Below are 22,345 nucleotides of genomic sequence, written 5' to 3'. Positions count from 1 at the left end.
TTTACCTTTTCTATACTTCCTATATTATTATTCTATCCTCTCCTATTTCTATTGTGAGAGAAGTGATTGGTCACACACTTCTCACCTCCAATTAGTGACTAGTCTACGTTTTGGGAAGACGCACTGGGGGGGGACCCACCCCTCTCGAGTGTCAGTCCACCATTGTAGACACTGTTTAAAACCTTTTTCCCCTATATCTGGGACGCCTGTATAGGAGGGGAATGGAACAGGGTTAGAAAAGCCCAATAAGGGCTGGCTAGCGCGTGTGATCTAGTTGAAGATAGAGATTGCTAAAGTGTGTAAAATTGCTGTGCCTTCATGTGGTAGATTACTGACAGAGAAGAAAGCAAGCTTACTGGTACAGAGTAGCAATGCTATTCAGCAGGAAGGTTGGGCTGAGGAAGAACTAGATCACAAAGGGTTAAGAATGTATGTATATTATAATAATTGCTTTTGTATTTTGTGTTAGCCATTAACCTGGTAGAGGGTGGGGCTTGCAATAATTGTAACGTAACTGTCCTTCCAGCGCTGACATGGTTAAAAAACTTCATGCTGGCTCTCTCCTCACCCCTCCCTCCTTGCCTTCTGTGAGACGCGAGGGGGGAGAGGGAGGGGTGACATTCCTGGTTTTTCAGTTCTGCGTTCAGTAAAATTAGTAGCTCAGTGTTTATTACGAAGGTTAGGAAAGTGAATCTGATGCAGGAATAGAGAATTATTTGGACGAGTTAAAAATGTAAAGGCAAGTGTGATTTGTTGCAATACTATGCAATGTGGATAGAGGGAATATGCAAAGTTGTTACGTTAGATTATGAAGAGGAAAAAAAAAAAAAAATTGGTAACATGATGGAAGAGGGGTTATCTTAAAGAACATTTACTAAAAGAAAGTTCTAATAAACCAAGATTTCTTGAACAAATGGTAATACAATTAGGGATTGGTTTCAAAATGTTTTTACTGGATAATGTTTGCCTCCAGATTAAAAGACTGACTAACATAATTTTTTTGATGTAAGCCCAGATATTTTATTATTGCATATGCATAGGAATTGAGACTTTGGGCATTATAGTATATTAATTCTAGATCTGTTACTAGCAGCAAGTGCTTAGCCTTATGCCTATCCCACGCATGCTTAAACACTTCTACTGAGTTACCCTCTACCACTACAGTTGGAAGGCTATTCCATGTATCCACTACCAAACCTTTGTCCCTCTATTTTTGAGACTATGTCCTCTTGTTATGGTAGTTTTCCTTCTTTTAAATATAGTCTCCACTTTTACTGTGTTGTTTCCCTTTATGTATTTAAAATGCTTTTATCATCTTTTCACCAAGCTATACCTGTCAAGATCATTTCACCTTTCCTGGTGAATTTTATCCTGCAATCCATGAACCAGTTTAATAGCCCTTCTTTGAACTCTCTCTAAGGTATCCATATCCTTCTGAAGATACGGTCTCCAGTACTGTATCCAGTACTCTAAGTGAGGTCCCACCAGTGTTTTGTACAATGGCATGAGCATTTCCCTCTTCCTACTGCTAATACCTCTCCCTATGCAACCAAGCATTCTGCTAGCATTTTCCGCTGCTCTATTACATTGTACATTGTCATCAACAGCCAGAAACTGGAGAACAAGAAATGTGAATTAATGTATAGCCATTTATAAGCTTAACAAAATCTCCATTATCTTTTCCATTTATTTTGCAGAAGGCAATGTTATTTGTCTATTTTGTATGTTTTAAAAATACATGATCAGTGAAGAGTAGAATAAATTTTATCCCATTTACGAGACATAAAATTGTGATAATGTATATTTGTGATATAAGTAGAAATTACATTTTGAGATGTTAGATATAAATTATTAAATTAAGAACGAGAGTCAGGGATAGCGTCTGTCTCCGCGGGCACAAGACCCCGTGTGGAGAAGTGGTGGGCAAGCCATCATGGGCCACCCATGGGAGTGAAACGTTCGAGGCTTGTGGAGACAAGATGAGCATGTTAGCCTTTTATTATTTTTCTCTAGGGAAAGCATAGGGCCAGTCCATTGCATTTCTACCTAGTCTTGATTTCTGATGTATCCTCCATTGCTACATCACCTGTCTGCTCCCTTACCTGCCCACCCCCGCTTATTCCTCCCACCGATCCCTCCCCTTCATCTACAGTCCCCCACTTTCCCCTACTGCCCCTCCCTCTATTTCTCCTTCTCCTCCTCCTACTCCTTCTTCCTGCTCTTACTCCTCCCTCCTCCTCCTACTCCTCCCTCCTCCTCCTACTCCTCCCTCTACTCCACTTTCTCCTCCTACTCCTCCCTCTACTCCACTTTCTCCTCCTACTCCTTCCTCTACTCCACCTTCTCCTCCTCCTACTCCTTCTTCCTGCTCTTACTCCGCCCTCCTCTTCCTATTCCTCCCTCTACTCCACTTTCTCCTCCTACTCCTCCCTCTACTCCACTTTCTCCTCCTACTCCTTCCTCTACTCCACCTTCTCCTCCTCCTACTCCTTCTTCCTGCTCTTACTCCTCCCTCCTCTTCCTACTCCTCCCTCTACTCCACTTTCTCCTCCTACTCCTTCCTCTACTCCACCTTCTCCTCTTTCCTCCTCCTTCTCCTCTACCCCCCCCTACCCCTTCCTCCTGCTCTTACTCCTCCCTCCTCTTCCCACTCCTCCCTCTATTTCTCCTTCTCCTCCTCCTACTCCTCCCTCTACTCCACTTTCTCCTTCTACTCCACCTTCTCCTCTCTCCTCCTACTTCTCCTCTATTCCTCCTTCTCCTCCCCTTACTCCTCCCTCTACTCCGCCTTCTCCTCCTCCTACTCCACCTTCTTCCCTCTCACTCTATCCACTACTCATTCTTCCATCTCCCCACCACCATATCTATATCCTTTATATGCTTCCTCCCTTCTTATTCCTTACCAATTTCCTCCACCCATAGACAACTCTGCCTCTACCTGACAACATTACATTTTGCAGGAAAGTTGCTCTGGCCACTCTTCCGCCACTTCCCAGGGGGGAATACCACACTAACGAAAAATTATTCAGACATGAAAGAACTGTTTTGGGCACTCTCAAGGAAATAGTGCGGCCCTGACCCAGATTCCCATGGAAGTAAGACACCTGTAAGGGAGGTGGCTGTCCCTCATGTTTTTTTTCTTCATTAAGGCCCCAGAAATCTCATGAAAGGAACACATGAAACACTAACAATCAATTTACAACTCTCTACAGAGGGGGGGTCAGCAAGAGAACTGTAAATAGAAAGACAAATACCCCCCAATCTCACACAGAAATAGGTGAGGAAACCTCTTCTACTGCTCCTCATGGTTGCTTTGAACAGATGAAAGAAGAAACAAGACACCTTTCAACAGAGCATGCAGTAGCTTTACCAGATCCTGACTCCACTCTGTTTGCGGATAAAGAGGAAAGGTACCATACTGGATTTGCTGTTGCTACAGAAGATCAGGTACGTCAAGCATCTTCACTTTCCTCACTCACATCTGCTCAAGACGCTGAATTGACAGCCTTCTCAGTGGCATACAAAATGCCTGAAGGAAGACATGCCAATACCTACACTGACTCAAGATATGCCCTGGGTGCAGCACATTATTTTGGATCAATCTGGAAGATAAGAAGCACCACTCAGCTGACTAAAAGCTGCCAACCAAGCCACAAGTGCACCAAGGGAAGTGGACAGAATGGTGTCCGCTAAAGAAACTTCTATACTCACCATGTAAATCCTACCTACAGATCTCAAGCTTCTGAAAGAATGACAAGCAGCTACTGACCCTGAAGAAATACAAAGCTGGAAAAAGAGAAAGGGGCAACCCTTGAAGACGGGCTGTACTCCAACGCTCTCAAGCTCTGTTTACCCAAAAACATGTACTGGGCAGTGAGCCCATGGAACTTTATACCTATCCAAGACCCTCATGAACTCTTTGATCTCTAAAATACTCCTAAGCACCTAGCTAACTCTCGATATCCCTTTCAAGAATCCAGGTGACAAAGAGCTACTGGGTCAAATATGCACTAGTTATAATAGACATTTTGTCAGGATGGCCAGAAGCCTAGCCGGTCATCAATGTGACAACCAAGACCATATACCCAATAGTGCATTGTGAAAGTTGCAGAGATCACTCAGTGGATTCATTGTTCCAGATTCAAGACTCTCTCTCTCTCTGCAACATGAGAAGTGACATTTGTTGATTTTGACACACTTTTGACTCTAAAGAAAAAAATGACTTGTTAAATAAAAAGATACCAGCAAGTAGGTGTTTGATGGCCATAATAATGCCTGACCACCTGCCATCGATGGAAAGCCGAGGACCCCAAAAGGAGACCTTGTGAAGCTGAAGGGATCCAAATGCCAAGCTTCCTCAGGATTATTTGCCCATCCTGAGTTTGTGGTGATATTAATATTGACTAAATGATCCGAGTCCACCTACGCTGATGTAGCGTGGGACAGGTTTAATACTACAATGCATAAGCAAATGCGCCCTAGCCAAGGTTATTATGTCCATACACATAATACATGACAAGGTATTCTTGACACACCACATTCATGCTTCAGAACATAAAGAGGAGCACCCCTCTAAAGGGAAAGTTTGACATATATATATATATATATATTGATGCCATAGGTGTGCCAAGGGGGGTACCTAATAATAATAATAATATTTTGATTTGCATTTATTGTATCTATTGCAACCAACAACGTTTACCTGTCACCATGACTTGTTGTGCCTATATTCCAGATAACACAGGTCCATATGGTAATGTAAGCCTGTCTATTCATGATGTCCCTCTGAAGAACTAAGAAGACTTTAAGAATCGTTACTTCATAGGGTTTTGTGCCTTTGGGCTAACCTGTCTTCTGGAACTAACCAATAAAGTTTATCCTTTTTTTTTTTAGCAATTAACACTCTATAGGGGGGACTGTTGTAGAATTATTAACCCCTTATAACTTATATCCATTATTAGGCCCCTTATAAACTATATAATCCTTACTGGGCCCCTTTAATACTATATTCTCATATTCAGCTCTCATGCCTCGTAGTTTAAACTTTACAAGATTCCTTTGTTCGTAGAAACAGCATGTCAGCAGAAAATGCTAGAATCTTCTGATTCAAAGAACACACTGTAGCAGATAGTATTGATAGAGTGTATAATTGCCAAAGAGGCCTTGAGAATACTGACTAGCTCCTGACGACGGCGTGCATACACGCTGAAACGCGCGTCGAGCGTTTCCTTTACTTTATTTTTCTTATGTTTGTCTCACACTTTTAGGTAGCACTTTATAGTTTTTTATTAGGTGACTTTTCGGTTTGCCAACGGTAGCAGGTATTTAGTGTGTTTGCCATAGTTAAGGTGGTTGTATCCACATATTATACTAGGCAGCTATTGGAGAGATATTTTTGGGGGTTCTCTTGTTTGTTACTCCTCTATAGCCCTCGTGCGGGGCTATTCATCTAGTTTTACTATTATTTTGTACTAGTATGATATATCAAGCAAGTTGGGGGTACAGGTTATGATTCATTATCTCTCACCTGTTCATTCTCCTATTACTCTCTCTCTCTTTCCTGTTACCGGGCATTCAAGTGCCTTTTCCGTGTCCAAAGTTGCTTCTCAGGATCCCCTTGTTTCAAGGGTCTCCTTTTCTGTGTACTGAGGATACTAACCTTGAAAGACTAAAGGTACCAGCTACTCTTTATGGATAGCTGCCAAAATGCCCCCTCCCATCGAAAGAACTCCTCGTGCTAGCAAGATGGCGCTGAAATCTGGAGGAGAACTTTATGACGTCAGTTATGATGTAAGACGTAACACCCAACAGGGAGGGCATTTAACTAACCACTTCTTCTCTTAGCCAATTGACAATGTTTCCTCACTTCTTATCTGATATTCAATGATGATGTCATTTTGCATTTAAAAAGGCCTGCATAACTGTTTTCCAACCAGATGGCATTAAAATTTCTGAAGTGCTTTTAACCTGAACTCCATGTGTCAGTGTGAGCTTACTTCTGCGTATACGCAATTTAATCATCTCAGATTTGGACAGGAACAGATAGACATTTAAACATATTTGTTTATTTCTAAATTAATCCACATCAGATGCGTCAGAGACAGGAGTAGGAGCCATTCTCTCTCAAAGAGAAAGTCCTCATGCGCCCTTACATCCCTGTGGGATTTTCACTCGAAAACTAACTCCTGCAGAGAAAAATTATGACATTGGAAATAGGGAATTACTGGCCATTGTACTTGCCCTTAAAGAGTGGAGGCATCTCTTAGAAGGTTCCAAAGACTCTCTTGATTTTTCACCGATCACAAGAACTTGGCTTATATCGGGTACGCTAAGAGATTGTCCTCCCGACAGGCTAGATGGTCACTATTCCTCTCCCGTTTCAATTTTGTCATCACATACAGGCCCGGGACTAAGAACACCAAGGTAGAGGCACTCTCTAGACAGTTTGAGACAGATGAGGTTCCGGAACAAGAGGTATTCCCAATCGTACCTCCAGAATGTCTCATGGCTACTACAGATTCCGAAGTGTCTTCTCCACTCTTCTGTGCCATAATAGCAGATCAAACTCAGGCACCCGTGGAGAAACCTCCAGATAAACTGTATGCTTCACCATCATTAAGGAAAAAAATACTTGGATTATTCCATGATAATCTAACAGCAGGTCATCCTGGAGTAAATAAAACTCTCTCTGCTATTTCCAGTAATTTTTGGTGGTCTACACTTAGAAACGACATTAAAGATTATGAAGGGGCTTGTCAAATATGTGCTGTTTCTAAAGCATCCCACAAATCTCCCCCTGGGTTGTTATAGTGACTCCCAATACCTAATGCTCCATGGACCCATTTAGCCATGGATTTTATTGTTGATCTTCCCAGTTCAAATGGCTATAACACCATCCTCATGGTTGTAGATAGATTCTCCAAGATGGCACATTTTATACCTCTCAAAAAATTGCCATCTGCTCAAGATCTTGTCCAAATATTCATGAAGGAGATCTTTCGATTACATGGAGTGCCAATAAACATTGTTTCTGACAGAGGTACCCAATTTATTTCTTGGCTCTGGCATTCCTTCTGTAAACAATTGGGTATAGAACTTTAATTTTCCTCTTCATATCACCCTCAGACTAATGGTGCTGCAGAGAGAGCCAATCAGTCTCTAGAATCATATTTACTTTGCGTTATCAATGCCAATCAGTCCAACTGGTACAAACTCTTACCCATGGCTGAATTTGCCAAAAATAATGCGACTCATGAATCCTCTAATCATAGTCCATTTTTGTTAATCATGGTTATCACCCCACTGTGTTACCTTCTGAATTTTCAGGCACTGATATTCCTGCTTTGAACACCCGTTTGAGTTCTATTCAGGACACTTGGGATTCTGTTCATTCAGCACTACAGAATGCCTCAAAACATGCTAAAATCCAAGCTGACAAGAGACGGGTGCCAATCCTGCCTATCAAGGGGGGGACAGGGTTTGGTTATCCACACGTCATATCAAACTCAAGGTTTCTTCCATGAAACTAGCTCCTCGATACATAGGTCCCTTTCGTGTCCTCTGTCGTATAAACCCTGTGACTTATTCCTTGGCACTCCCTGCACATATGAGAATTGCAAATTCATTCCATGTATCATTGCCCCTCACTTGCAATCGATACACAAAAATGGTTGTTCCTCCTCCGCCTTGGTAGTAGGTGATCAAGAGGAGTACGAAGTCCAATCTATAATGGACTCCAAGATCTCTAGAGGTGTTCTGTCTTAGTTGACTGGAAGGGATATGGCCCAGGGGAATGTTGTTGGGTTCCTGCTGACTGGGTCCATGCTCCCCATCTTGTCCGGTCGTTTCACAATAGTTTTCCTTACAAGCCGGCTCCTTCCCGCCCGGTGAACGGTCTTCGAGTGGGGGGTAATGTTACAGCTCCCGGTTTGCCGCGAGTCGCATCTGTGCCGATGAGCACGATCGTGCCAACAAGTCGAGCTTACCTGCTCAGTGGCAAGCCGGGAACCGCTCCTCCACGCTGCCCCGGCAAATCAAAGATGGCGCCGACCATGCTGTCACATCCATCAGTGGCTCCGCCCCCCAAAATTAGACTGGTGTGTGTGACATCACAACATCGATGCACACGCATGTTCTGGGGTCAGAGGTCATCCTCTGACCAATCACAGCATAGAGAGGTGTAACGGCACCCCCAGGCATAAAGGGGTTTAAACCGCCGTTTAGGAGATCTTCCCCTTCCAGAGACACAGGCACAGCTACTGCAGAACACCAAACTCCTGAACTGGATACAAAATAGCACTCCAACTCCCGAACTGGAACCTTACGAATAGCTGCTAGCAGACGAACAGGAAAAGCATACAATCAGCTTACACTCCTGGCAATCAGTCTCTAACAGCATACAGTAAATCCCCCCAAAGACGAGACAGAGCTGCGTGTTGAGGATCAAGCAGTGGTCTGTTTTAATTAACACTCACAGACATTTATGCAAGTCTCCATGCAAGGGGACATCCCACAGGGAGGGACAACATGTAACCAATCCCATACAGTAAAACATAAAACACACCCAGCACAAACACATAAAATCCTCCCCTCTGCCTGTGATATAATTACTGAACACAATGGGTTAATGTAATTTATCACAGGCAGGAAAAATACAGTTTTTACAGCATATTCATAACTTCTAAAATATAGATCACATTCACATACAAATTATATATTCACAATCAATCCATTCAGGGGAACAACATATCAAAAAAATGGCATGAATCAGACCAAGGGTTCAGAAGTTAGTAAAGTATCTTTTGGGGCCTGTCTGGCAGCATGGCTATCTGGCCCAAACCGGTTTTACAGAGCCCTCTATCCTGGAAACAATGGGGAAAATAATCCAATTATATCCAGGGATAGAGGCAGACTCCATTGAGCACATGTTACCAGTAAAACAAAAAAGGATACAAAAATACATAACTCCTATCATACTGAATTGAACGGGCCAAATCTCCCAGGGTCCATAGTCACATGGCAAGAGGCGGTCAACCAGGCTCCTTCAATGCAATGTGGCGAGATTGGTCTCGTCACAAGAGGGATATTTAAATCCCTAATTCACCCCAGTACCTTACCCTGTCATGGTTTCCTGTTCCTGGTTCCCGAGAGTGCGTTTATTCTTATGATTCTGATATTCTGTTTTGACCTTGGCTATTCCTTGTTGTTCCGATTTCTGGTTTCCCTGACTTGGCTTGTTTACACTGTATTTGTGTATTTCTGGCTTCCTTGACCTCGGCTTTCCGTTTGACCATTGACTGTCTCTAACTCTAATTCTAAGGACCGGTTTATGTTCTATCCTTTTTATTTCCTTTTCTTTTTATATATAGTTTCTGCGTGTTGGACCACACTAGCAGTCGTGACAGACAGCCAGACACACTATCCCCCCCACCCAACATCAATTAATAAAGATTACTTTTTCTATTTTAGTTTAAATCCTCCCTACCTTTGGAAGAGCTGGGTGGATTTATTGCAGGGTCTTCTTGCAGGGAGGCAGGCATGTAGGCACTTGGGCGGCTAATTGTAATCCAGGCGCGCGGTGCCATCGAGGGAGCACTGATTTGTGAGCTGTCTCTGCTCAGCTCCCTCGCGTGCCCCAGAGTGATGCCGGGAGCCAGAAAATGACATCATATTCTGGCTCCTGGCATCACTCTGCAGCGCGCAAAAGAGCTGAGAAGAGAGCTCACTAATCAGTGCTCCCTCGCTAGTGCCGCCCGCCTGCCTGGATTTTTAATTAGCCGAATGCCGCCAGGCTAATAAGGTTGTAACAAACTGCTATTTGTAACTGGCCCTTTAAATGATTAATTGCCCTGCTTCCCTGGATTGTGGAGAAGCCTGTTTTCCAGCCTCCTTCCTCATGACTATGGCCCCTGAGAGATTGTGCCCCTGAAAACTTATGGACTTTTATTGGGTGTGTATGGCCCTTTAAGAACCGTCTGGGGACATATTGTGACTTTGTTGAACAATGCCCCTTTAAGACGGTGTCCCCAAACCTTTAATACACTGTGTTCCTGGCTTTCTCCCACTTGGTTCAGTAAATGGGGCTTACTGAACCAAGTACCACACAGGCGGACCACCCAGACGCGGAAGTGTGCAGACAATTTACCTCCCAGGCTGTGAGGTTACTGCAGGTTAATTGCCGAGCGCTGGGTGGCCGCAGTTCATGCAAACGAACACGTAGCGGTGCCCATCTTTGTTCATTCGAACAAGGTCAGTGGTATGTGTAGCCAAATCCATGGAACTAAATAGTTGATGCAGAGTCTGGTTTTAATCCAAAGAGGGCATAAATCACCTAACATTCCTAAATTGTTTGGAATAACGTGCTTTGAAACATCAGGTATGATGTTGTATCGATCAGGTAGTGTAAGGGTTACGCCTGCTTCACAGTGACAGACCAAACTCCCCATTTAACGCACCGCAAACAACCGCAAACAGTCCATTTGCACAACCGCAAACTCCCCATTTGCACAAGGTTGGATACCAAGCTAGCCATGTCCCGTTCCTTGTCCTCACTGATGTCATTGAAGGTCTCTTCCTCCACCCAGCCACGTACAACACCAAGGGTCCCCGAAAGGTGACAACAAGCCCCCTGGGACGCATGCTGTGTTTGGTCTTCCACCTCCTCAAAGCCACCTCCCTCCTCTGACTCCTCTTCTACAGACTCCTCTCTGCATTGCCTCTCTCTGCGTTATTATAAGGTGTGTTAAGTAGTACTATTCCTATCAGTTTAAGCCCTGTTACATCCCCTATCAGGGGACGTGTATATGGCATCGATTTTAGGAACCGGGAGATGAAAAAAGATGCTTGGTCGGTCCTCCTACTTCAAATTTGGTGCACTGCGCGTGTAATCTAATGTGCCACCAGATAGGAGTGGTGTGTTAAGTAGTACTATTCTTATCAGTTTAATCCCTGTTACGTCCCCTATCAGGGGACGTGTATATGGCATCGATTTTAGGAACCGGGAGATGGAAAAAGATGCTTGGTTGGTCCTCCTACTTCAAATTTGGTGCACTGCGTGTGTAATCTAATGTGCCACCAGATAGGAGTGGTGTGTTAAGTAGTACTATTCTTATCAGTTTAATCCCTGTTACGTCCCCTATCAGGGGACGTGTATTTTAGGAACCGGGAGATGGAAAAAGATGCTTGGTTGTTCCTCCTACTTCAAATTTGGGGCACTGCGCGTGTAATCTAATGTGCCACCAGATAGGAGTGGTGTGTTAAGTAGTACTATTCTTATCAGTTTAATCCCTGTTACGTCCCCTATCAGGGGACATGTATATGGCATCGATTTTAGGAACCGGGAGATGGATAAAGATGCATGGTTGGTCCTCCTACTTCAAATTTGGGGCACTGCTCGTGCAATCTAATGTGCCACCAGATAGGAGTGGTGTGTTAAGTGGTACTATTCTTATCAGTTTAATTCCTGTTACGTCCCCCTCATCAGGCCTTTTTTAGTTGAATGTATCGCCCACTGTCAGTCCCTTCGGGATCCATCCCTCATTCATCTTAATAAAGGTGAGGTAATCTAGACTTTTTTGACCTAGGTGACTTCTCTTCTTAGTGACAATACCTCCTGCTGCACTGAAGGTCCTTTCTGACAGGACACTTGAAGTGGGGCAAGCCAGAAGTTCTATCGCAAATCGGGATAGCTCAGGCCACAGGTCAAGCCTGCACACCCAGTAGTCAAGAGGTTCATCGCTCCTCAGAGTGTCGATATCTGCAGTTAAGGCGAAGTAGTCTGCTACCTGTTGTTTTAATTTATTTTGGAACTGCTGCATCCTTTCCGACTTATACCGGGGGTATAGTAGCGTGGACACCCAGTACAGGTCGTTCTCCTTCAGCCTTTTTATACGAGGGTCCCTCAACAGGCATGAAAGACCCCATTTGCACAAGGTTGGATGCTGAGCTACTCATGTCCTGTTCCTCGTCCTCAGTGATGTCACTAAAGGTATGTTCTTCCCCCCGAGCCACGTACAACACCATGGGTACCAGATAGGTGACAACGAGCACCCTGGGATGCCTGTTGTGGTTGGTCTTCCTCATCCTCCTCAGAGCCACATTCCTCCTCTGACTCCTCTTCCTCACAATCCTTTTCCAGCGTTGCCGCAGGTCCAGCAAGCGATGCTGATAAGGCTGTTTCTGGTGGTGATGGTGACCACAACTCTTCCTCTTCCTCTTCCCGCTCAACTACAGCCTGATCCAGCACTCTTCGCAGGGCACGCTCCAGGAAGAAAACAAATGGTATTATGTCGCTGATGGTGCCTTCGGTGAGACTGACTAGGTTTGTCACCTCCTCAAAAGGACGCATGAGCCTACAGGCATTGCGCATGAGCGTCCAGTAATGTGGCAAAAAAAATCCCAGCTCTGCAGAGGCTGTCCTAGCACCCCGGTCATACAAATAGTCAGATTTTTCTTGTTGGAGCAGGCGGTCGAACATTAGGAGTGTTGAATTCCAACGTGTTGGGCTGTCGCAAATCAAGCGCCTCACTGGCATGTTGTTTCGCCGTTGGATATCTGAAAAGTGCCCATGGCCATGTAGGAACACCTGAAATGGCCACACACCTTCCTGGCCTGCTTCAGGATGTCCTGTAAGCCTGGGTACTTATGCACAAAGTGTTGTACGATCAGATTACACACACGTGCCATGCACGGCACATGTGTCAACTTGCCCAAATTCAATGCCGCCAACAAATTTCTTCCGTTGTCACAAACCACTTCGCCAATCTCCAGTTGGTGCAAGACACAGCAGCAGAAGAGGACTCAGCCGAGAAGGTTATGGAAGAGGATGAAGTACGAGAAGTAGAGGAGGTGGCAGCAGGGCTGCCTGCAAGTCGTGGCTGTGTCACCAACTCCTCTGCAGAGCCACGCATTCCATGCTTGGCAGCCATCAGCAGGTTTACCCAATGCGCAGTGTAGGTGATATACCTTCCCTGACCATGCTTTGCAGACCAGGTATCAGTGGTCAGATGGACCCTTGCCCCAACACTGTGTGCCAGACATGCCATTACTTCCTTTTGCACAATCGAGTACAGGTTGGGGATTGCCTATTGTGCAAAGAAATTTCGGCCGTGTACCTTCCACTGCGGTGTCCCAATAGCTAAAAAAATTTGGAACACCTCAGACTCCACCAGCTTGTATGGTAAAAGCTGGCGGGCTAAGAGTTCAGACAAGCCAGCTGTCAGATGCCGGGCAAAGGGGTGACTTTGTGACATTGGCTTCTTACGCTCAAACATGTCCTTGACAGACACCTGACTGTGGGCAGATGAGCAGGAACTGCTCAAGGCGAGAGATGGAGTGGCGGATGGTTGAGAGGGGGCAAGGAGGACAGCAGTGGTTGATGTTGCTGAAGATGCTGGACCAGCAGGAGGATGGCGGCTTTGAGTTTGTGTGCTGCTTGTACTCATATGCGGATCCCATAGGTGTTTGTGATGTGCGATCATGTTCCTTCGCAAAGCAGTTGTACCTAGGTGGGTGCTGGACTTCCCACGACTCTGTTTCTTTTGGCACAGGTTGTAAATGGCATCGCTGTTGTCAGAGGCAGACACACAAAAAAAATGCCACACTGATGAGCTCTGCAATGATGGCATTCTGATGGTGGCAAAAGCATGTGTTGATTGGCGTGCTGTCTGGCTGACCCCGGGTGCCGATGCATGCTGTCCGACTGTGCCACTAGCTCCTTGCGATGACCTCCCCCTGCTTCCAACTTGTCTCCTCCTCCTCTCCATCTCCCCATCTGAACTTTCCCCCTGTTCTTCTTCTCTTCTAGCGGGCACCCACGTGACATCCACGGACGCATCGTCATCATCAACCACTTCACTTGTATCTGACAACTCAGCAAAGGAAGCAGCAGCGGGTACAACATCATCATCATCACACCGTACGTCCATGTGTGTAATGCTGCCTGACTGAGACATATCCCTGTTATCTACATCCTCTGGCAATAATGGTTGCGCATCACTCATTTCTTCCAACTGATGTGTAAATAACTCCTCTGACAGATCAAGTGAAGTGGCTGTGGTGCTAGTGTTGGTGGTGGCGGCAGGCGGGCAAGTGGTAACTTGAGAGGTGCCCGAAGCTAAGCTGGAGGAGGATGGTGCGTCAAGGTTCCGAGCGGAAGCTGTAGAAGATTGGGTGTCCTGTGTTAGCCAGTCAACTTTGTCCTCAGAACTTTTCGAGTTCAGGGTACGTGGCCTATGAACACTGGGCATTAATCTAGGGCCAAAGGGAATCACAGCACCATGACCACGACAGCCCCTGCGGGGTGGCCTGCCTCTGCCTGACATTTTTTTTTTGATTAGTGGTACTATGCGTGCAAGCTACTGTGACAGTGTACAGTGTGGCACTGTGCACTGGCAGAAGTTGGCAGAGTAGACGCTGTAGGCCTGACACACACGCTTGCAGACAATTAACTGCTATTCAATCGATTACAGTCAATATTTTTTTTTTCAATGTACACTACTGTTACACCAGATATGAGTTGCACTGGTGTGACACTGTGCCCTGGCAGGCCCTGAAAAGCACACGTGTGAAGGAAACTGACTGCTATTATTTCACAGTCAAATTTCTAGTTTTTTTTTTTATGTACACTACTGTTACACCAGATATGAGTTGCACTGGTGTGACACTGTGCCCTGGCAGGCCCTGAAACGCACACGCGTGAAGGAAACTGACTGCTATTATTTCACAGTCCAAAATTTTTTGTTTTTTTTTAAATGTACATTACTGTTACACCAGATATGAGTTGCACTGGTGTGACACTGTGCCCTGGCAGGCCCTGAAACGCACACGTGTGAAGGAAACTAACTGCTATTATTTCACAGTCAAATTTCAAGTTTTTTTTTTTTTTATGTACACTACTGTTACACCAGATATGAGTTGCAGTGGTGTGACACTGTGCCCTTGCAGGCCCTGAAATGCACACATGTGAAGGAAACTGACTGCTATTATTTCACAGTAAAATTTCTAGGATTTTTTTTTTAATGTACACTACTGTTACACCAGATATGAGTTGCACTGGTGTGACACTGTGTCCTGGCAGGCCCTGAAACGCACACGTGTGAAGGAAACTAACTGCTATTATTTCACAGTCAAATTTCTATTTATTTTATTTTTTTTAATATACACTACTGTTACACCAGATATGAGTTGCAGTGGTGTGACACTGTGCCCTGGCAGGCCTTGAAATGCACACATGTGAAGGAAACTGACTGCTATTATTTCACAGTCAAATTTCTAGTTTTTTTTTTTTTTTTAAATGTACACTACTGTTACACCAGATATGAGTTGCACTGTTGTGACACTGTGTCCTGGCAGGCCCTGAAATGCACACGTGTGAAGGAAACTGACTGCTATTATTTCACAGTCAAATTTCACGTTTTTTTTTTAATGTACACTACTGTTACACCAGATATGAGTTGCAGTGGTGTGACACTGTGCCCTTGCAGGCCCTGAAACGCACACATGTGAAGGAAACTGACTGCTATTATTTCACAGTCAAATTTCTAGGATTTTTTTTTTTTTATGTACACTACTGTTACACCAGATATGAGTTGCACTGGTGTGACACTGTGTCCTGGCAGGCCCTGAAACGCACACGTGTGAAGGAAACTGACTGCTATTATTTCACAGTCAAAAAAGTGTTGTTTTTTTTAAAATGTACACTACTGTTACAACAGATATGAGTTGCACTTGTGTGACACTGTGCCCTGGCAGGCCCTGAAACGCACACATGTGAAGGAAACTGACTGCTATTATTTCACAGTCAAATTTCAATTTTTTTTTTTAATGTACACTACTGTTACACCAGATATGAGTTGCACTGGTGTGACACTGTGCTCTGGCAGGCCCTGAAACGCACACGTGTGAAGGAAACTGACTGCTATAATATTACAGTCAAAAAAGTTTTATGTTTTTTAAATGCAAGCTATTGTGACACCAGATATGAGTGGTGGCACTGGGCAAGTGGGCACAGTATACGCTGTGAGCCTGACACACATGCTGGCAGGCAGGCAACTGCAATTAGGTTACACATAAAAAAATTAAAAAAAAGCAGACTGATGTTCTAGCCCTAAAAAGGGCTTTTTGGGGTACTGTCCTTACAGCAGAGATCAGATGAGTCCTTCAGGACTGTAGTGGACACTGAATACACTAGCCTAGCTATCGATTTCCCTATTAAATCAGCAGCAGCTACACTGTCCCTCCTCTCACTAAGAATGCAGCTGCCAAATGAATTTAAAATGGATGCTGTCCACAAGGTGGAAGGGTCTGGGAGGGAGGGTCTGCTGCTGATTGGCTGGAATGTGTCTGCTGACTGTGAGGTACAGGGTTAAAGTTTGCTCAATGAGGATGAATAGGGGCGGACCGAATATTGCATATGTTCGCCCACAGTGGCGAACGCGAACAAGCTATGTTCGCCAGGAACTATTCGCCAGCGAACTATTCGGGACATCTCTAATCTCAATCCATTTACATTTCCAACAAACATGGGTAAAAGAACCTTGATCTTCTAGACATAACAAGCAACTGCCATTACAGCCATTCATCTTTTTTAATCTTACAGGGGTTAACTACCATCTAAATATTAACTTCTAAGAAATGTATATTATGTATAGGTGATTTTGTAGATTTAATGTAATCCATTTGCTATCCTTAAAACTAAACTCACACTCTTCCTCCAATCTTCTTATTGGCACAAGCAAGTTAAACTTATGCTGGTTATTCTTTATTTCATAAGTTAATTTACTCAGTTGATTTCTCTCTTTCCTGAAAATGTTTCTTCTATTCTTTTATCTCTTATGAGATTTTTGTTTATTACTTATTTCTCTAAATAGTTTTTAATCCTTAAATAGTTAGATAATTCATTGGTGTGAAGATCAAAAGACAATTTTACTTAATTAAAGAGTATAACCTTTGTTCCCCTTATTAACTGATAAATAGAGATGTCCCAAACAGTTCGCCGGGAACTGTTTGCCGGCGAACATAGCTTGTTCGTGGTTGCCGCAGCGGGCGAACATATGCGATGTTCGGTCCGCCCCCTATTCGTCATGGAGGTGGGAGGATCTGGGAGGGAGGGTCTGCTGCAGATTGGCTGGAATGTGTCTGCTGACTGTGAGGTACAGGGTCAAAGTTTACTCAATGATGACGAAAAGGTGCGGACCGAACATCTCATATGTTCGCCCGCCGCGGCGACCACGAACAAGCTATGTTCGCCTGCGAACAGTTCCCAGCGAACTGTTCAGGACATCTCTACTGATAAACAGTTCAAGTCCAATTTTTTAGTTTAATATGCCCTGTCAAGGTTTCCAAAATTTTGACGGGGATAGAAATATTCAAATTGAAATAGGAAAGATATTTATAATTGAGATTTTCCACATTAAACTTCGATCTTTGATGTTAGGAATTATAATTTTACTGTGGGGCTCGGTCAACCATAAAATAACTATTATGTCTTTTCCAGCAAATTCTATATTTTCAATATACTGACACTGATGTTTTTTTTTTTTTTTTTAATTCTTTATTTTATTTGTGCATGGAAGATCACATATAACGTACCCTGCCACAACAGTCAGAGCATGTAAAGTCAAACAAAGAGTTGCATTGGTTAGGCAGTGAAAAAACTTTGCACATTTTTTTTAAGTTATTAACGCTTGACACAGAATTGTATTCCAACTGATTACAAGCAAAAGTAAGAAACAGGATTAGCTTAAGATGTGTTATGAGAAAAGTAGGTAATTTTGCAGGCTAGTTGTTCAGGCTTATGTCACTATGTAATAAATATGTTAATTACTAGAATTATCTGGCTAAGCATACAACACAGATCAATATACGCTTGACAATATCTGAGTTTTACATGTTAAGTCCTGCCGAGGTTAGCTTGGCTCACAGCATAGAGAGCTTATTTATATAACTGCCTCAGCAGCGGTTGTCTATATGGTTTAACAGGCTGGTACTTTAGGGCAGCTATAGCGTTAACGAGGGGATAAGCTGAAAATGGGGGCATTATGCCCCGGAGTAGCTAAAAGAGTATATGCAGCGGTAGTATGCACCCCTTGTGAGCACTTGAGTGTATAGTTCAAGCCCTTAATAATAAAAGAGAACTGCAGGCATAACATGAGTAATACATTTCAAGCGGGTAATATCTTAAACTGTCAGGCTGTTAAGACATATATTGACTACCCCTGCCGGAGTAGGTTATTACGATATTTGCCTAGAATTACAAGGTGGCCAACTAAGCATGGAAAACATAAGAATAAAAATCAAACAATGAGGGTTACTGGTGTAATGCACCAAGCATGAGAGTCTCACGAGGGAGGGAGCACTTAGTCCTGAATAGGTTTCATAGTCTTTAATGGTGAGTGCGGCCAGCTGCCGTTCATCTCAGTGAAGCAGACCAGTTTCAGACGACCCCCACGGCAGGTATGTGCATTCTGAGGGCTAGTGGTGTTTTCGGGAGTGCGGAGCAGTGGAGTGAGTGCGCTTCTCCTTGTCGGCATTGAGCCTGGTTGAGTGCCAGTATCTTTGAGCCGTGGGCCTGGAGTCTCGGAGAGTCCTGCACTCCGCATGGGCGGCGGAGGGTCCTGGTGCTTAGTCGCCGCTTGCGATGGAGTATTTTCCTACTATGTTGCAGGCGCCTCAGGGTAGCTCCCTTGGAGGTTCTCGATCTAGGTATGTTGGGCTTAGGTTTGGTAGCTTGTCTGTGGTATACTGTGCTCATTTGGAGGCCATCCTTTCCCGGGCTAACTCTCTTTTGGGTGCTCCTTTGAGTTGGTCTCTTAGTGATTTCCGCCCGCCTGTCTAGTGCTGCCCAGAATCGGTCAAACAGCTCGTCTATGCGTCTGAGCGTCTGCTCCATGGAGTGCGGTGCAGTGTGTGAGCTTTGTGTGTCCGCCATCTTGGGCGCCCAGGAGGTCGAGGCTTCTGGTGCGATTTTCCTGCCGGGTGCTCCCTGTGGTAGGTGTCCACCTCCCAGTTGGGTCGAGCATGCCAGGGAGGACCGGGATAACCCCCACCGGTCCATAGGGGGGGGGAGGACAACATTTGTCGATTGTTACCGCCAGTGAGGTCGGCAGGAGAGCGGCCGTCCCTCCTCGGCCTGGTCACTGGTAGGCCGCACAGCCTCGAGTCGGATTTGCCGGTGGGGTAGAGTCCCGCAAGAGGCATTCCCGGAACCACCGGCATGTCAGGAACAAGTTTAGCCGTGCTTTGCTGCCCGATCGGTATTTGGCTTTGCATAATTGTCGAGTTTATTGTGCCAGTTGCCGGAGCTCCTGCTGTGCACGTCTGTACAGCTCTGCTGCCAGGCTCCGCCCCCACTGATGATTTTTGTCCCATATAAACCACTTTATAATGTGGGCAAGCATTATTAATTCATGTATTTTAACAATATTTGGGGAACTCAAACCCCCATTCCTCTCACCTTTTGAGGTAATACCAAAGCAGCTCTTGCTTTTTTATAATTCCATATAAAATTATTGAACAATCTTTAAAAGGCCATAAATATTTTTTTTTTCAATTTAAAAGGAATTGATCTAAACAGAAATGTGAAATTAGGAAGAATATAATGTTTAGAAACATTTATTCTGCCTATCCAAGAAAAAAAAATATTTTCCATTCACTCAATTTCTTTTTATATGTATTTAGCATTATTTGATCATTTGATTCCATTATTATTTTTTTATGAAAAGAAATCTTGATTCCCAGGTAGTCTATTACATTTTCTGTCCATTGAAATTTATATAAACTGTAATTTATCTCTATCCACTGCATTTATATTTAGTGTTAATGCCTAACATTTACCTATATTCAGTTTGTAAAAAGAAGCTACAGAAAATTGCGAATCTTAAGCATCAGAACCTTTACTGATATAGCTGATTCGACCAAAGTAAGAAAGACGTTGGCCACAAATAATGATACCTTGAAACATTTGTTACCTATTTCAGGAACCTTATTTCCTTATCTCTCACTTTCTGAGCAAAGGGTTTTAATGAGAGGGTATAAAGCATTGGGACCAAGGACAGCCCTGTCTTGTACCACTGAATACTTTGAACCATGAGGATTTAATGCCGATCCTGAAATGCGCTCACTTGGGTCTTTATATAATACCCAAATTGCTTCTAAGAACTTAATACCTTAATCCAAACTTTTCCAATGTCTACTCTAGGTAAATCCATCTGACCCTGTTGAAAGCCTTCTCAGCAACTAATGACAGGACCAGCATAGACCCCCGCCAAGTCATCACGGACTGCATCACATTTAAAAATGTTCTGATATTATCCTCCGTTGATCTACCTGTGATCAACCCTGTTTGGTATTGCATTTGAGATATTTTTTGTAATCTATTTGACCATTTTTTTGAATAGATCTTATTATCAACATTGATTAGGGAAATGGGTTTACAGGTTTTTATTAAGGTTGTATCTTTCCTTGGTTTTTAAATTGGAGATATATTCATGGCTAACATTTGACTTGGCATTTTTTTTCGTCTCCATGATCTCCCTAAATACTACCATTAGATACTTCCCTAGCTCTTTTTCAAATATTTTATAAAAACTATTAGAAAACCCATCTGGATGTGAGGCCTTGTTTATTTTACATTTTTGAATAACACAAGTAGTTTCTTGCAAAGTCAGAGGAGCATTTCAATTACTCAGATCTTTCTCATTCATCTTTAATTAAATTAATATTCTTTAAATATGTATTTAACTTTTTTCTATACTCAAGTGTATTAAACATAGGCTTTCAGATGGTACCAGATGGTATAAATATAAAATATAGAAAATGACTCACCAATTTTAGTATGATGTTATTAGTGAATCTAAAAATACTGTAGTATTTTCATTTGGGGCATAAATATTTACAATAGTGAAAAGTGCATTATTAATTGTGCAAATAAAATAATTCACCTACCTTCTTTAACTGTTTCTTTGATTAAAATTAAAGTGCCTCTACTTTTTTTTATTACAGGATAACATTTGGTGCAAATATCTTTTATCAAGAATTATTTTTTTTTGCAATTTTTTTCTCTACAATGTAGAATTCAATCCTAGTGCGTTCGAACACAAATGTACCATTGCTTACTAACCTTCCCTTTCTCCCTAACCCATTTCCTTTTATTCTCACTTTCTTTGCCCGCAATCCATTACATGCAATCCATTAATACTTGGATAATTCATTAACTCAACCCTATATAGGGAGGTCCAAATAATAATCCAGAAAACTTCAACATTTATCAAAGCTCCAAAATAGAAGCTAGATAATTAAAGATGTGGTACATAATTGGATGTGCACTAAATTACATTCTATTAACTAGACTAAAATAAAATATAACCACTATCTGGAGAGCAATGTAAGAGCGGAAATTCCCTCTCCCCTTTCGTCTTTTCATTTTTTTTCTTAATCTCTGTTAATCCCTAAGGATTAACCCTACCATTCTTACTCTTGGGGACTTGGGATAAAATGTCAATTGTTTTAGCAGCTGAAGGCCTAGGTCTTTGGAAATAATTGCATGTTTTTCGTCGATATATGTCAACAGAACTTTAGCTGAGTAAACCCAGGTGAATCTCAAATTTTATTTTATTAATATTTCTGTGACAGGTCACAACATTGTTGTTGAGTATAGTTAGAGAGATCATTCATAATCCTTGTTATAATTTTAATTGCTTTTATTCTGATTATTCTTTGCTTTCCATATTTTTTCCTTATAGAGATAGTTATGGAAACTATGTCTCTTGGGATCTTGGTATCAAGTCCTGGTATTTCTGGAGGTTTGAAGGTTCTTTGGGCTCTTAACAGTAGAATTTCTTTCTCACCAAAGTCTTCCGCTACTTCTTTAAAGAATTCACACAGATAATTCTTAATTTTGTGATTTTTATTTTATCTCTTCTGATACTCCTCTTATTCTTAAGTTATTTTTCCTTGAGTGATCGTCTAACTCTGCCATTTTTCCTTAAAGATCTGTGTATTTATTGTTCAAGGTTTCATATGAGTCTTGCTGTTGAGAGATGTCACATTTTAAGGCTACAAAATGTTAAGAAATTTCCTGAAACTTTTGATTGAGGGTTTTAATTTCCTCCTTCAGTTCTGCAATGGTCACCAATAGATATATATTTTGTATTGAATCTCTGTGGTCTTCCAGTAACTTAGGTAGAAATTCCTTGGTAGTTGACTCTTGATCCAATAGTGCGTTTATAGATATTACCTCTGTTCTTTCCATTTGTTGTAATGTGATGACATTTCCATCTTTAAGGCTCTTTTATTTGCTTTGGTGGTGAGCTTAATCCCTTAAGGACTGAACCAGTTGTACACGTTG

The sequence above is a fragment of the Pelobates fuscus genome, chromosome 5 (assembly GCF_036172605.1).
Source record: "Pelobates fuscus isolate aPelFus1 chromosome 5, aPelFus1.pri, whole genome shotgun sequence".
In the NCBI taxonomy this organism is placed as follows: domain Eukaryota; kingdom Metazoa; phylum Chordata; class Amphibia; order Anura; family Pelobatidae; genus Pelobates; species Pelobates fuscus.
The sequence above is the reverse complement of the archived record's forward strand: the minus strand, read 5'-3'. Positions refer to the sequence as shown.